Source organism: Bubalus kerabau, chromosome 5, assembly GCF_029407905.1.
Source record: "Bubalus kerabau isolate K-KA32 ecotype Philippines breed swamp buffalo chromosome 5, PCC_UOA_SB_1v2, whole genome shotgun sequence".
Taxonomy (NCBI): Eukaryota; Metazoa; Chordata; class Mammalia; order Artiodactyla; family Bovidae; genus Bubalus; species Bubalus kerabau.
The window spans coordinates 134,093,612-134,108,965 of NC_073628.1; positions in this window are offsets into that span (position 1 = coordinate 134,093,612).

Consider the following 15,354-nt stretch of genomic DNA (forward strand, 5'->3'; position numbering starts at 1 on the left):
CAATGCAGGGGCCGCAGGTTTGATTCTTGGTCGGGAAGTTAAGATCCCACATGCTTTGAGTCCAAAAACCCAAAACAAAATAGACACGACGTTGTAACCAATTCAATACAGACTTTTTTAAAAATAATCAACATCAAAACAAAAAAAATCTTAAAAAAAAAAAAAAAAGAGAGAGAGAGAAAGACACTCAACAAACACATAGCAGGGGCCAGCTACACAAGACGGCCTGCCCTGGAGCCCAGGAAGCGAGGCAGAGACAATTCCCAGGCGTGGGGGCCAGGCGTGGGGGATGCTTCTGCACCAGGTGGGGTGTGGACAGACCAGCTGAGACCTGAGATACAGAAACATCACCTGAGCGCTCCCCAAATTCAGGCTCCTTCCAAGCCTGCTAAGGACAGAACGTATCATCCCATTCAATCCTTAGAATCACCCACGGAACGTCGATACCATAGTATCCCTGCCTCAAGAATAAGGAAACCGAACCCCATCTCCAGACGTGGTGAGGAGCCTGCCCACACTGCAGTGAACTGGTTCGGAAAGAACACCCTGACCCCGGCAGGGGTGCCCCAGACCGAGTCCCTGCTCAGCACCAGCTCCTGCACAAAGTGCCACTCGCCGTCTGACAAACGCTCGGAGGAGAGGAGAGTTAAAGAAGGAAGGGTGATCAAGGCTGCAGCTCAGTGCTTACGTGAGGCTGTGTCTAGAAATAGCAGTGGTGGGTTGGTGTTTGTTCTATTATTATTTAAAGCAGGCGGCCTCACAGAGCCGTGGTCAGTAGCCCCAAATTTAAACGCTCCTGCTCGCCCACTTGACTGCTGCAACCTGGGGACAAAGGAGGACCTCTATGAAGCTCAGGATTTTCATCTGTAAAAGAACTCTAACACACAACTCAAAGATGACCCCGAAGGTGCAGTGACGGGACTCACAGCAGAACACTTTCCACTTTCCCTGCGCGGTGGTACCTTCACAGCTGGCAATGGAAGTTCCCCACTGCAGATAACACAGCATCCCTTCAGGAGAACAAGCCGAAGCCCAGAGTGGGTGCAGCATTAGCAAGATGGTTTACACTATTGCATATTAATAACTGACTGCTATTCTGAGAAAAGAAGCTGGGTGGGGTGAAAAGCGTCCTGTTGAGGTCTACAACTGTGATGAACAATCACTAAGGAAAATGAGATTTCTTTCATTTGAAAGTCAGCTTGGACACACTGAAGGAATGTTGGTTTCACTAAGACCCGGCTCATTCCAAAGTGACGCCGTGAGAAGGGACAGGACCCCTCTTCCTGCGCCTTTTTTCCCTCTCTTCTCCTCATTCCAGAAGCAGAAGACAGTTCCTTAGGAGGAAAAAAGCAGAACGGCAACAGGAAAGAAAATTAGCTCTTGGGACGAATGGTCACCAAGATCCCAAAGCACTTTGCAACGTGCCGTGAGGGGCACCACCCTGGGCTGTGGACATGTGGACATTGGGAAAGAGCCTCTGAGCAGGTGGCTCGGGGACGGCTGCGCAGAGAGGGCGCGATCTCAGCTCTAAATGGCACTGCTTCCCCTCGCGTCTGCCAGCCTCCTGGCCCACCTGCCACGGAGCCCTGAGAGCAGCCTGGGGCTTGGGGGCACCCGGGCAGGCTTGGCAGCACCCGGGCCTCTGAGTGAGCCTCACGCCACATCTCAGGAGGAAGTCTCCCTGGGCACCTGGATGGACATGCCCAAGGCCCCGGACACGCCCCGTGCAGCGCACACACACAGAGTCACAGCGACTTTCTCTCGTGCTCGCTTCACGGCACTGGCAGCTGTTAAAGGCCATCTTGTTCCTGTTTTCCCTCGTTTCCTTTCTGCCCCTCCTCCTCCACCCTCTACACCAGCAGAGCCTACATGCTGTCTTTCGTGTTCGTCCTCATGCCCCCCCCCCGCACCTGTCAGGAAGCAAGGGACTCAATAAATATTTATTGAATCAATAAAGAAAGTCAGAAGAGCAGGATCAAGTTGCAGAGGCAGAAAGGAAAAGCTGGGATTGGGAAGGTGGCGACTCGCCTGGCGCAGCTGCCCAGGGGCCTGCAGGGGAGCCGATGGAAGTGAAGCTGGAAAACCCAAGTGGGACCCACGTCCCCCCGCGGTCAGCAATGAGGAAGAAACCTGCTAGGGAGGTAACTCCACAACACGGTCCTCCTGTGTGCAGGGCTTCCCGGGCGACTTGGCGGGAAAGACTCTGCCTGTGATGCAGAAGACACGGGTTCCATCCTGGGTCAGGAAGATGCCCTGAAGAAGGAAATGGCAACCCACTCCAGTTTGCTTGCCTGGGAAAGCCCATGGACAGAGAGGCCTCGAAGGCTACAGCCATGGGGTCGCAAAGAGTCGGACACGGGTGAGCAACTAAACAAGAGAGTAGAGCTTGAACTCCATATTGGCTGGCACCTAGACATATTCTGTGAATGTCATTACTTTGAATTAAGAATTAATGTCCAATATTCCTAGATTAATGGCACCCAACTCCAGTACTCTCGCCTGGAAAATCCCATGGGCAGAGGAGCCTGGTAGGCTGCACTCCATGGGGTCGCTAAGAGTCGGGCAGGACTGAGCGACTTCACTTTCACTCTTCACTTTCATGCATTGGAGAAGGAAATGGCAACCCACTCCAGTGTTCTTGCCTGGAGAATCCCAGGGTCGCGGGAGCCTGATGGGCTGCCGTCTCTGGGGTCGCACAGAGTCGGACACGACTGAAGCGACCTAGCAGAGCAGAGCATAGAGCTTGAAAGCTGTCATCGCACACAAGAAAAAACTTTTTTTAATCAATAAAAAGAAGTTGACCGGTGTTGGAAAATATTTGGGGAAACAGTTGAAAATCAATTTGGTAGTATCTCTTAAAAGTGAAACTGGGCATGTTCACCATGTAGCCATTCTGCTTCTAGACATCTGCCATAGAAAACATTTCCTACGTCCAGCTTAGGGAAAAGTAATCCAAGCATTATCTCTATTAGTGAAAATTTTTTATTAATCTGTACATCCACTAGTGGACGAATTAATAAATTGTGGTAGTATTCATACCATGATGCGATGGGATGAATGGCAATATTAATAAAAAATAAGTGTGTATGTGTATGTATATATCATATATACCTTGTGGCTCAGATGGTAAAGCATCAGCCTGCAATGCAGGAGACCTGGGTTCAATCCCTGCGTTGGGAAGATCCCCTGAAGAAGGGAATGGCTATTCACTCCAGTATCCTGGTCTGGAGAATGCCATGGACAGAGGAGCCTGACAGGCTAGAGTCCACGGGGTCGAAAAGAGTCAGACACGACTGAAGCGACTTAGCAGCAGCAGCAGGGGTGGATTTCAAAAGCACTGTTCAGTGAGCATAAGCAAATCGTAGAACAATGGGCATGTGTGGATCCATATAAGCATATACATATGTGCACTCATAAAACAATACATACATACATAAAACAGTACTGCATACTAATTATGAGCACATGTAAATGTATGTAAAATGTTTTAAAGGCACATATCAAACTGAACATGGACTCTGCAAGATAGAAGGTAGAAGGAAGGAATGGAATTCATAGTCAAAGGGAACTCGACCTTGTCTCCAATAGTTCATCCATTTAAAGAACTGAAACAGGTATGGTGACGATGATAGTGTTCCTGTTGGTAGTTCAGGTGTGTCTGCCTCTGTGACCCCAAGGACGGTAGGCTCTTTGGTCCATGGGATGGATTCTCCAGGCAAGAGTACTGGAGCGGGTTGCCATTTCCTTCTCCAGGGGATCTTCCCGACACAGGGACTGAAGCAGGTGGGTTCTTTACCATTGAGCCACCAGGGAAGCCAACAGAAATAGTTATAGTATTTATATAGTTGTTATATTGATAATAGCTGTTAGTTACGGATGACGGGAACACAGTACTTTCTACTGGGAGTCAGAAGAGAGCTGCTAGACACAGATGGAAAAACTAAGAGGCTCTCGGGACAGGCTGGACTAGAGACAAAGAAGGCCGAGAGAACGGGGTCAAAAATTACACTCTTCACAAGCACCAAGCTGAGCTCCGTGCTACACGGCAGCTCCGCACTGGCTGTCTGTGGTACACGTGGTCGTGTAGACGTGGCAATGCTCCTTTCTCGACTGATCCCACCTCATCCCCCCTCCCCCCTTCCCCGTGTCCACACGCTCGTCCTCTATATCTCTGCCTCGATTCCTGGTGCTCTATGCTGACCTAGAGGGGTGGTGTTGGTTGCAGGGGCGGGGGGAGGCTCGAGAGAGAAGGGATATATGTAGACTTGGAGCTTATTCATGTTGTACAGCAGAAACTAACACAACACTGTGAAGCGGTTATCCTACAATTTAAAACCACATTAATTTTAAAAATAAAATTTTAATTATACTTTTCTTCTTTAATTGACAAGAGGCTGGCTGTACCATTAAAAGAACTAAAAAACATTCCGCTCCATATTAGAAAGGCTTGCCATATAAATGAGACATCCAGGTGACGTCCAACAAGAAGTCAGAATTCAAAACTCCAACCTGTGCTGAACGGTGGTCCCAGGAAAGTGAGGGCTAAAGTGGGTACCTCAGTTTCCTTAACACACACACAGACACACACACACACACACACACACACACACACACACACACTTCCGTAAGGTCCCTAGAGCAGCCTAAGGGCAGTGTCCAGTAGACTACCTGAGTTAGTGTCCCTTTTGTAAAGTCCGGTTCCTAAATTTTAATGTACTTTTCTAAATCGGCCTGAGGGTCTGATCTCTGATAACCAATTAACCACTCTAGGAAGGCAACTCGGTAACAGTTTCCTTTCAGTAAGCAATACAATTAGTAGAACAGTGACCCAAGTTCCCACTGTCCAAATAAAAAATTTCAAGCATAAAAACTATTTTGAAACCAAACTCCCAATTATGCAAGGAATGCGTTTATCTTGATTCAAGTGTGCCCTTCCAGTGCCTCGTATTTACGTGTTTGCACAGTGACTTTCTACCCTTCAGCAGTGTGTTTTGCAACCCCTGAAAAAGTCAACAGTCTCAGCCCTTCTGTAAAGAGGGAAACGCACAAGCCGGCACTGACTGGTCAGGGTGACTCACAGGCAGGTCAGCTCGGGAGCCACAAGCCCGGGGCCTGGCGTTCCCAGTTCCTCGAGCCACTGGCTTCTGGTAAGCCCGAACAATCCACTCCTTCACAGGACCAGGCTTCCTGGAGGCCTTGGGGACGGGAGTGTGCGTTTCCAAAGCTTTCTCCTGGAAAAGGAGGCAGCAGTCAGAAATAGGAGCTGGCCCGCTGGTGGGGCCCCTACTCATTTAAGAACATCTTAGTGGAAGGGACTCCACTCTTTAGCCCCTGCTCTTTACTAAGGTGTGACTGAACTCTACAAGGGCTTCCCTGGCAGCTCAGTGCCAAGAATCTGCCTGCCATGCAGGAGACACGGGTCCCATCCCTGGGTCGGGAAGATCGCCTGGAGAAGGAAATGGCACCCTGCTCCAGTATTCGTGTCCGGAGAAATTTCATGGACAGAGGAGCCTAGAGGGCTACGGTCCGTGGGGTCACAAAAGAGTCGGACTCCACTTAGCAACTAAACAACAAAAAACTCCACAACACAACAGTCTCCATAACTCACACACCCTTGCCAGTGAGTTTCTTTTTTTGAGTCCTCTGTTCAGACTGGGTTACTTTGGAATTCCTGGGTACCGGTTAAACTCGTGTGGTGTGGGGGGTGTGTGTGTGTTGCTGCTATGTTGGAGTTGTCGAGCTCCTGACAGCCACAGGGCTGGTCTGCTAGGACTGACCTTATAAAGCCAACACTTAGGAGCTGTGTATATAAAGACTTAAGGGATTATTTAACAGAATAAAGTTGCTATGTAGCCATCCTGTGTAAATGGCATTTCTTTCCATTAACAAATTGAAGAGTTCATAAAGCACCTGAAATTAAATGACAGCTTAAAAAAATAAACTAAGTGATACTCAAATTGAGGTTTACTGACAAGATCAGATATTTTCAGTTTTAAAAAATCAACCCAGCAGTGGTTTCTGATTGTGCTTTTCTCAGGGGACTTTAAAACATTTTCTTCCCTATCACATATTTCTCATTCCAATTTTATAAATTAAAAAAAAAAAAAAAAAAAAGCTAAATAACTTACCTAAAGTTACCCACAGCTAGATGACAGCAGAAATCAAATAAGAGCCCAATTAATTTAGCCATTAAGAATCTGATAAAGTTTTTCTTTTTGCTAGGCTGTATTGCCTCCTTATTTTATTTCCCTTAAAAAATAATTGTTACATATCAGTGAGTAGCAACATTAAAATAGAAAAGGGAGCCACCATTAATTATCAGCAGGTCCCTTCTTGAGGCAACAAAAACAATAAAAAAAATCAGCTATAAAAATAACACTTTGTCATAATTTTACCTACAAGTTCAAGCCCTCATCGTTGTCATTAATTAAAATGCCATAAACCTTCCTTTCCTTTTGCTAAGATATTCTCAAACTGGCGTACAAAGCACCAAAACGCACGTCAGCCACAACACACGCAAATCCATCACTCAGTCTCGGTCCATTAGTCTTGCCAAGGTCAGTATCCAGTATTCCTGAAATTTTCACTTGTAGAATGAATAGATGTTTTGTAAAGATTATCTATTCAGGCAGGGAAAAAAAGGGGGGGAGGGGGAGGGAACGAAAACAAGAAACAATTAGCCATTCAGCTGGCACTGGCAGATCTCAAGTATGAACTCCCTTGTTTGTTTTTGTTTTGTTTTCGTTTTTCTTACCTACCTTGGGGCTCCAGTGTGTGAAAAGAAATACATCTTGTGAGATTTTTCTAGAGCCCTTCCCCAAACCTCTGTGGGGACAGTGCCATCAGCTTTGGCTCCATTCTGCAGCCTCGCCGCCGGACCGGAACCGGAGCGCTCTATTTGCATTTCAACACCCTGCTTTTGTTTCCCGTCCCTCCAGAGGCGCGCCCCGTTTAAAAGCAGGTGAGGCGGTTAGATCATCCTAATGACCCTAGAAAACTCCAAGGGGAAAACTTGTACAAACAGTGTGGTTATTTTAGCGAAAAACCACCACTTACTTCAGTCGCGCCTACAAAGCCCACACCAGACCATCTTGTTAAAGATTTACCTTGGATTGTTCTCAATTCTCTCTCTGCCCCAGAGCAGGAAGAGTGATGGAGGCGCGGGGTGGGGGATGGGGGGGGCCTCCTGGAATCGCTCCTCAATAAATATCAATGAAACGCTCAGATGTTCACAGGGATTCACGGGTCACCATATCGCATCTGCTTGTGAGAGGGACAGCCTCTATCATTTCTGCTGCAGGAGCTCCCCTATAGAGCTCTAACAAGAGAAACCCCTGTTAGGTGAGGGAGTTATAGAGAAAATCAGGGAAAGGGGCCCACCATTTAGGACCCGAAGGACACTAAGTCCAGATGCTGGTGGGCGAGAGTTCCCCCACACCCTCTCATGTGGCCACACGGTCATGAGATCCGAAGGCAGCTTTCCAAAAGTTCACTGATCCAGGAGGTGGTGGGGGCAGATAAATATTTCCCAAACTGCACACTTTAACAGGCAAATGTCTCAGAGTCCACGTGGAAGGTCAGTGTTTGGGGAAAGACTGTAATTATAATGAGGTCACAGAGTCCCAGATTAGAGTCAGAAGGGCCAGCAAAGTCCGTTCCTCGAGGCCTGTAGGGACAGGCCAGTTGATGATGGGCCTGGGAGCAGGGGGCGGGTCTCTGGGCTCTGGTCGCAGGCTCTCTGGAGTCTGGGTACCAAACCTGCCGAGGCAGGATCCGAAGACTTAGCAGAGTCCTCGGATCCCAGGACTCAGCAAGTCAGCCTAGGATGGAGACGTAACTGCCTGCGTTTCGGAGGCCTGACCCGCTGCCAGCACCCGTGAGCGGACCAGCCATTGGCTCCTGGACAAGCACCCGCTTCTCCCACCTGCCTGCTCTCCAGCTCCGCCTGCTCTCAGGAACCTGCCCCACCACCCCCCCCCCCCCCCCAGCCTGCTCCCTCCTCTTCATCAACCCTCTGCTTCTTGCCCTTCTCTCCTTCCTCAGTTTCGACTCCGGGATCTGTTATCACCTTGCTCTGGCCAATCCCTTTGTATTTCCTATGAAGTGGAGCCAGAAGCCATCAGCCCTGGAGGGACACGAGCACCTCTTCCCCCTCAACCTGCAGGTGAGCAGTTCAAATCCTGCCGGAGAACCTCAAAAGGGAGACTGGGCGGGGCGGAGGGGAGGGGCGGGGGGCTTCACCCGGTGGCTCAGTGGGTAGAGTCCGCCTGCCCGTGCAGAGGACACGGGTTTGAGCCCTGGTCCAGGAAGATACCACACGCCGAAGAGCAGCTCAGCCCATGTGCCCCAGCTACCGCAGCCCGCGCTCCCCAGAGCCCCACTCAACAACGAGAGCAGCCTCCACGGTGAGAAGCCACAACCAGAGAGGAGCCCCACCGGCTACAACTAAAGAAAGTCCGCGCTCAGCGCCGCAGCCCCAGCACAGCCAAAAAAACAAAACAATTTTTTTTTTTAAGGGAGATGTGTTCCTGAGCACCAGGATCAACAGGCCCCAACGCTGCCAGCGCCTGTGCTCCGTCTGTCCCTTCAGCTCGCTCTGCACCGCCCGTCTCCACGCTCACCTCTCCCGAGGGGACGGCTCTTAGGCCTCCTTCCAGCCACGGTCCTGCCTTCCCCCTGGGCCCAGGAGGCCTGCAACCCTCCCCTGCCTGCCGCCTCTATGCCCCGCTCCACCGCCACCTTTGCAGTCTCTCCTCACCATCACCCAAGGCACTTCTAGCACCTTCATCTCCAATCACGCAGCAACTGCACCAAAGAGACTATCGGTCCTGCCTTTAGAGAACCTTTGAACCAACCGTGTCTCCCCTCCACGACAGGACGTTTCATCCAAGACACAGTCATCGCTCGTCCGACCGGTTAACGGCCCCCTGCTCCCCCAACTGCTGGGTTACAGTCTGTTCTCCACACAGCGGCCTGGTGATCACAGCCTGGAGCGAAATCCTCCTCTGCCTGAAACCTTCGGGCAGGCCCCCCCAGAGGCCAACAGGTCAGCGCTGTCCGACGGAAATGTCTGTGGTCGTGGAAGTGATCCAGGCACGTTTTTGGCCTCGCCACGTGGGGTCTTCGTCCCCCGACAAGTGGCGGAACCAGAGCCCCTGGCAGTGCCAGCACGCGGTCTTAACCCCCGGGCCGCCGGGGAGGCCCCCTGGACGTGATCCCACTGTTAACACAGGAGACACCATCAGCGCTACGTGTGGGAGGTGAGCACTGAAAACACGGGTACACCTTTTTTTTTTTTTTGGCTGCACAGCTTACGGGATTGTAGTTCCCCAACCAGTGACTGAACCTGGGCCCTTGAGAGTGAAAGTCCTAACCGCTGGGCCAGCAGGTAATTCCTGAGGTTATAAACTTTTAATGAAAAGAGAAAACACTTCTGTTCCCTCGCATGAAAGCAGCCGCCTGTGGCTAGAGGCTGCCACACTGGAAAGCACAGCTCTGTGCACCTCACCCCACCCCCGCGCCCGGGTGCCCCCTTCCCGAGTCTGCCCACCACAAACAGTGCCCTGGAGGCAGGCACAGCCATGCCTCTGCTCAGAGTCCCTATGGCTTCCCTTCTGACTCAAAACAAAAGCCAAAGAATGTCCTTATTGTCACCTGCAGCGTGCTCTCCGAGGCCTGGCCGCCCCACCCAGCGTCCCGGCCAGTCCCCGCCACTCTCCTTGTCCACTCTGGCCACAAGCAACTCTGGCCTCTGCAGGGGCCACTACCAAGGAGGCTGTTGCCAAGGGCCTTTGTCAGTGCCGAGTCGCTCAGTCACGTCCGACTTTGTGATCCCATGGACGGCAACACGCCAGGCTTCCGTCCTTCACCACCTTCCGGGGCTTACTCAAACGCATGCCCATCGCATCGGTGATGCCATCCGGCCATCTTGTCCTGCCAAGGGCCTTTAACTCACTCTCTGCTGTCACAAGCTCAGAGCCCCTGCACTTCCTGCAGGACACGCCCAGTGTCTTCCCAGGAGGGCGGGTGGATCCACCCTATTTGCAGCAGTCTCCAGCCTTTCCTTTAGAGCACTTATCTCCATCTGATAAACCCTGTTTGTTTACTTGTTTATTGTCTATCGCCTCCAGCAGGGCAGGGCCTTGTCAGTTTTGCTCACACCACTATTCCTAATGCCTGAAACAGTGCCTGGTACTCGGGAGTGGGGTGGGGCGGAGAAAAAGAGCTGAATTGGAGGAAAGAATGTGGATGGCATGGTGGTGCTAAAAACTATTGCGAAGCATCTCAACCCTTCTGCAGATATCCCCCGGGGAGCGCTGAGGCCTGCAGTCAGTCACTCAGTCGTGTCCAACTCCTTGCGGCCCCCTGGACTGTGGCCCACCAGGCTCCTCTGTCCGTGGGATTCTCCAGGCCAGAATACCGGAGTGCATCGCCTTTCCTTTCTCCAGGGCATCTTCCCGACCCCAGGATCGAACCCAGGTCTCCTGCGTGGCAGGCAGACTCTTTTCCTCTCTAAACTCTGCCTCCTCCCTTGCAGAGGGCGGGTGTGTGCTTTCCCTGCTCTGGTCCTGATTACACAGCAACATACTGTCTAGCGCGGACACAGCAGTGAGGGAAGCTGCCCAGGGTCGGCTGGAGAGAGCCTCTCTCTGCCTCGCAAGGGGGGTTTCGTTTCCGTCACCAGCAGAAAATCCTTTGTGTAGGGCCACACGGTGACAATGCAGCCTCCTGATTAAATCTCTTCTGACTCTATGATGCCTTCTTAGGAGGAAATGAGAATCATTACTTTGATGACAGACCAAATGAAAACTAATTCAGTCCTGCTCACAGGAAGTGAGCCCTACGCCCGAATTTCACCCTTTATCTTCTCCCCTAACTGGCCCATCTCTCTCATCAAATTGCTCCTAGATTCTCCAAATGCTATGCTCCAATACTTCGGGCACCTGATGCCAAGAGCTGACTCATTGGAAGAGACCCAAACACTAAGCTCCAACACTTCAGCCACGTGATGCCAAGAGCTGACTCATTGGAAGAGACCCTGATGCTGGGAAAGATTGAAGGCGGGAGGAGAAGGGGACGACAGAGGATGAGATGGCTGGATGGCATCACCGAATCCAAGGACATGAGTTTCAGCAAGCTCTGGGAGTTGGTGATGGACAGGGAGGCCTGGTGTGCTGGAGTCCTCGGGGTCGCAAGGAGTCGGACACAACTGAGTGACTGAGAACAACATGCTAAATAAAATGCAGCTGCCTCATGTCTGAAGGTGTTGCTGCTGAGAGTGCTAGTTTCATGCTAAAATGTTTGCCGTCAGCAAACAGTCATGGCCAGTGAATCCCAGGCTAGCCCCTAAGCCTGGGCCAGCTTCCTCTTCACCCACTGGACAGGGGTGAAAGCTCTTTTTCCTTTTCCCCTTGGTTTTGCATTTAGCATATTTATGAGGAGCAAGGATGGCCTTTGTAATTCGAGCCACAGGTAGCTAAAAGGCCTTAATTCTATAGGCCGGAAATAGTTTTTGCCCTGAGTCCTAACTCTACGGGCTGTGAAGCCTTTTGGTGGAAGGGGAAGACTGTACACGTCGCTTTCTGTCTCACATCCTGTTCTCCGCTGCTGCCTGACAGCGGCACCAGTGAAGGGGAAACTTGTATCTTTGGCTACAAAAATGCAGATGTGACTGGTGTCACCCGGCGGGCAGAAAACCTGAAAACTCCCAGGGACTCTGGGACTCCTATTTCCAACATCCCTGCTCGTCAGAGGGGGAACCCAGGTCAAGCAGTCTGCTGCAAAGCTCAGGTGCTGTGATGCATGCAAGCATCCTGACGTCCCTGCTATCCTGATGCTTTCACGGAAACATGATTATCCTCTGAGTGGTGCAGGGGGCAGGGAGGGAGACAGAGAAAGAGAGAAAGAATTTCCACGGAAGGCCTGCATATGACTCTTCTGATGCTATTCGCAGTTATGATTTGCAAATTACTTTTCAAAATTACTTCTCTCAAAATACCCAGACACCTGGCCACAGGCTGCCAAGCAAATGCTAAAATAGGCCCTTGACCAGCTCACCCCAGGACTTCACCACTCAGCTGCCTTTGACCACAGATGATCTGTGCCAAAAGAAATACGAGCAGCTCTGGGAAATGATTACAAAAGTTGGGATGGGTCCAAGCTTTTGAAAAGTGATGGTCAGTTGTTTGGAATATCCCACGGCCAGGACGTTTTTCTCAACAAGTCAGCTCTGTGTAATGAAAGCAATTAGGAGACATTCAGATGGGCCCACAGCTCTCTCTCTGCCTGATACGGGAATAATAATTAACCGCCCTGAGTCGCAGCGCTGGCTCACAGCTGATGACTCAGCTTCCAAGTTGTGCAAAGAAAAGGTCAGACCTTTTGTAAAGCCATTTAATGGTGTGTATCAAGAGTCATAAAAACGTCTGTCCCCTTTGACACAGGAAGCTTACAGCTGGAAACCGGCCTGCAGAGATGAGCCAAAAGAAAAAGATGTTCCCTACAAGATCTGAAACAATCTAAATGTCCAATAACAGGAAATCTAATTATGGTGCCCTTTTCTTATGAAACATTACAGAGCCATTAACGGGAATTAAGAAGAGTGTCATGATATGGGGATGATGCCGGGGTCAACATGACGGTCGGACACGGTAAGATCATACGGGCACCCAGCTCTAGGCAGGAAGTGCAGGCCCTTGGATGGGGAATCCGTATGCAGGCCCCTCCCACTTCCAAAGAGGCTCGGTCTGTGAAAGTCTCTGGGCCTGCCCCCTACAGCCACTGCACGCTCTGGGAGGCCAGTAAGCCCTGCCTAGTCTTGACTTTGGATCCTGGACCCAAAGGGAGGAAAGTCCACAGCGGTGAGACCTGTTTTGACATTTGTTTCTCAAAAGCAGACTTTTCACCCCCCCCCGCCCCCCCCCGGGAAGAGCAGCTTCCTCTGGGACCCATCAACCGCTGTCCTCGGGGAGGTGCAGAGGAGGGGATGCAGAGAGCGGATTCATCGTCTGTATGGACAGGGCAGGAAGGAGGCAGTGCAGGGAGGGGCCCTGACACTACAGTGGCGTCCACACAGAGGCTGGTCACCAATGTTTCCACATGAAGTGTGACCGTACACATCTGCTACAAAAAGCACTAAGGGTGGGGGATCTACTAAATTCTGTAGGTTTGTCTTAGTGTCTTGAGCTCTTTGAACTCAGGTATCTTAGAAGAACACCTATGGCTCAGCCAAGGCTTAGGAAACCCAGACACAGTCATCCTGGTGCGTCAGTAAGAGTCCCTATTGACAATCATTGATGGATGTGACTTACAGGGTTTCAAAGGAGTGTTTTTCCACTAGTTCTTCCAAGGGAAAACTTGAAATTCTCCGGGATCTCTTCTTATCCGTGGAGCTCTTCCTGAGCCGTCCTGCCTCTGTTGCTCAAAAACCGCCGTGACCTTGGGTCAAGGAGTCACAGGTGCTAGCGAGGCTCAGAAAATGTGCTTCTCACACTAAAACAGCCACTTAAGCAAGAATGCGGAAATGATTTATCTCGCAACGTTTAGAGCTGATCTTCCTGCCAGCTATGTCAGGACCGCACAATCCGTCAGGGACAAGTGGTTACACGCTCCCAAACAAAGAAGGACGCTCTAATGGCCCAAGTGTTGAGTATCTAACACACCCAAACCACCTTAATAAAAGTTACATTACCCACACCCCAAAGAACACAACCACCAACAATAAAAATACAAAAAAAAAATTTTTTTTTTGTCCACACGGCATTCGGTATCTTGGTGGTGCTAGTGGTAAAGAACCCGCCTGCCAATGCAGGAGAGGTAAGAGACACGGGTTCGATCCCTGGATAGGGAAGATCCCCTGCAGAAGGGAATGGCCACCCTTCAGTGTTCTTGCCTGGAGAATCCCACAGACAGAGGAGCCTGGCAGGCTACGGTCCCTGGGGTCGCAGAGTTAGACATGACTGAAGCGACTGAGCACGTTTCCAGACCAGGGACGGAACCCGAGCACCTGCAGTGGGAGCTCCAAGTCCTACCTGCTAGGCCGCCAGGGAATCCCTAAAAACGTATAAGTGCTAAGAGCAACAGAACATAAAATACATCCATTTACGTCACATACAGACTGTCTTCCACATATGATGTTAAGCAGTGGCATTGTGGGATATGAGGATAAAATCAGAAAGGAAAAGAAAAGGAATCAAGTGTCATAATCAGAGGCTGCTTATTTTGTTCACTGTGGTATTTCCAGGAGCAATGGCACCCCACTCCAGTACCGTTGCCTGGAAAATCCCATGGACGGAGGAGCCTGGTGGGCTGCAGCCCATGGGGTCACGAACAGTCAGACATGACTGAGCGGCTTCACTTTCACTTTTCACCTTCAAGCACTGGAGAAGGAAATGGCAGCCCACTCCAGTGTTCTTGCCTGGAGGATCCCAGGACGGGGGAGCCTGGTGGGCTGCCGTCTGTGGGGTCACACAGGGTCGGACGCAACTGAAGCGACTCAGCAGCAGCAGGAGCAGGTTTACTATAGATGTGTGGAAGAACGAGTGGATAAATGCACAGATAATAGAAACACAGTTTGCAATGTGAGGCTGTGGAAGCAGGCGGACCTGCCTTCATAAGTTGGAAGACAGACCCCACCCCAGAGAGGACGCTGCATACACACCGAATTCAAAACCTGGGTGTTAAAATTCAGGTACAGATGCTGCCTTTAAAAGGCAGAGACAATATCAGGGGCTAAGGAGGCCATCTCTGTAGACTGGGTCACGTTCGAGTTTCACAAGGCTCTCGGTCAAAGCGACCACCAGGCCTTGAGCACACGCCCAGCCCCCGGCCAGTCCCACCTAAACCTCCTGCGCCCCTAATTCACCGTCTCCCCTCTGAGCAGTGGGCTCCGAGGCTGCTTGAGGACGCCACTATCAGCCCTCCTAGGGTCCCGTGTGCAGCACCCCGCACCCCCACCCGGCTCAGGGTCCTGGGCCCCTCCTCCCAGCACCCATCACAGTCCAGTTATCTCGTTGGCTGTTCTCCATCTGTTACTCCCACCAGAACGTCACTCCCCGGAGAGCAGACCCTTGCTGTCCTAGTTTATCAGCGTCTTCCAGCACCTGACACAGGGCCTGGGACCTGGCAGATATTCAAACTCTTAAGAATGAATGAATGACTAAAAGAATATGGATCCAAGGGTGAGGCAAACAGCTTATCAGGAGCTCCAGGAAGAGCTGTGCAAACATGCTCTCAGACCGCTTACTCTCCCCTGCTATCTGTTTTTAAGTGAGATTTAGAAAGAGGCTTTCTAAGTAATTGACTTTATTCTCCATGGAGGAACCATCCAAGTCTTCCCACTGAAGGCAGATTCTA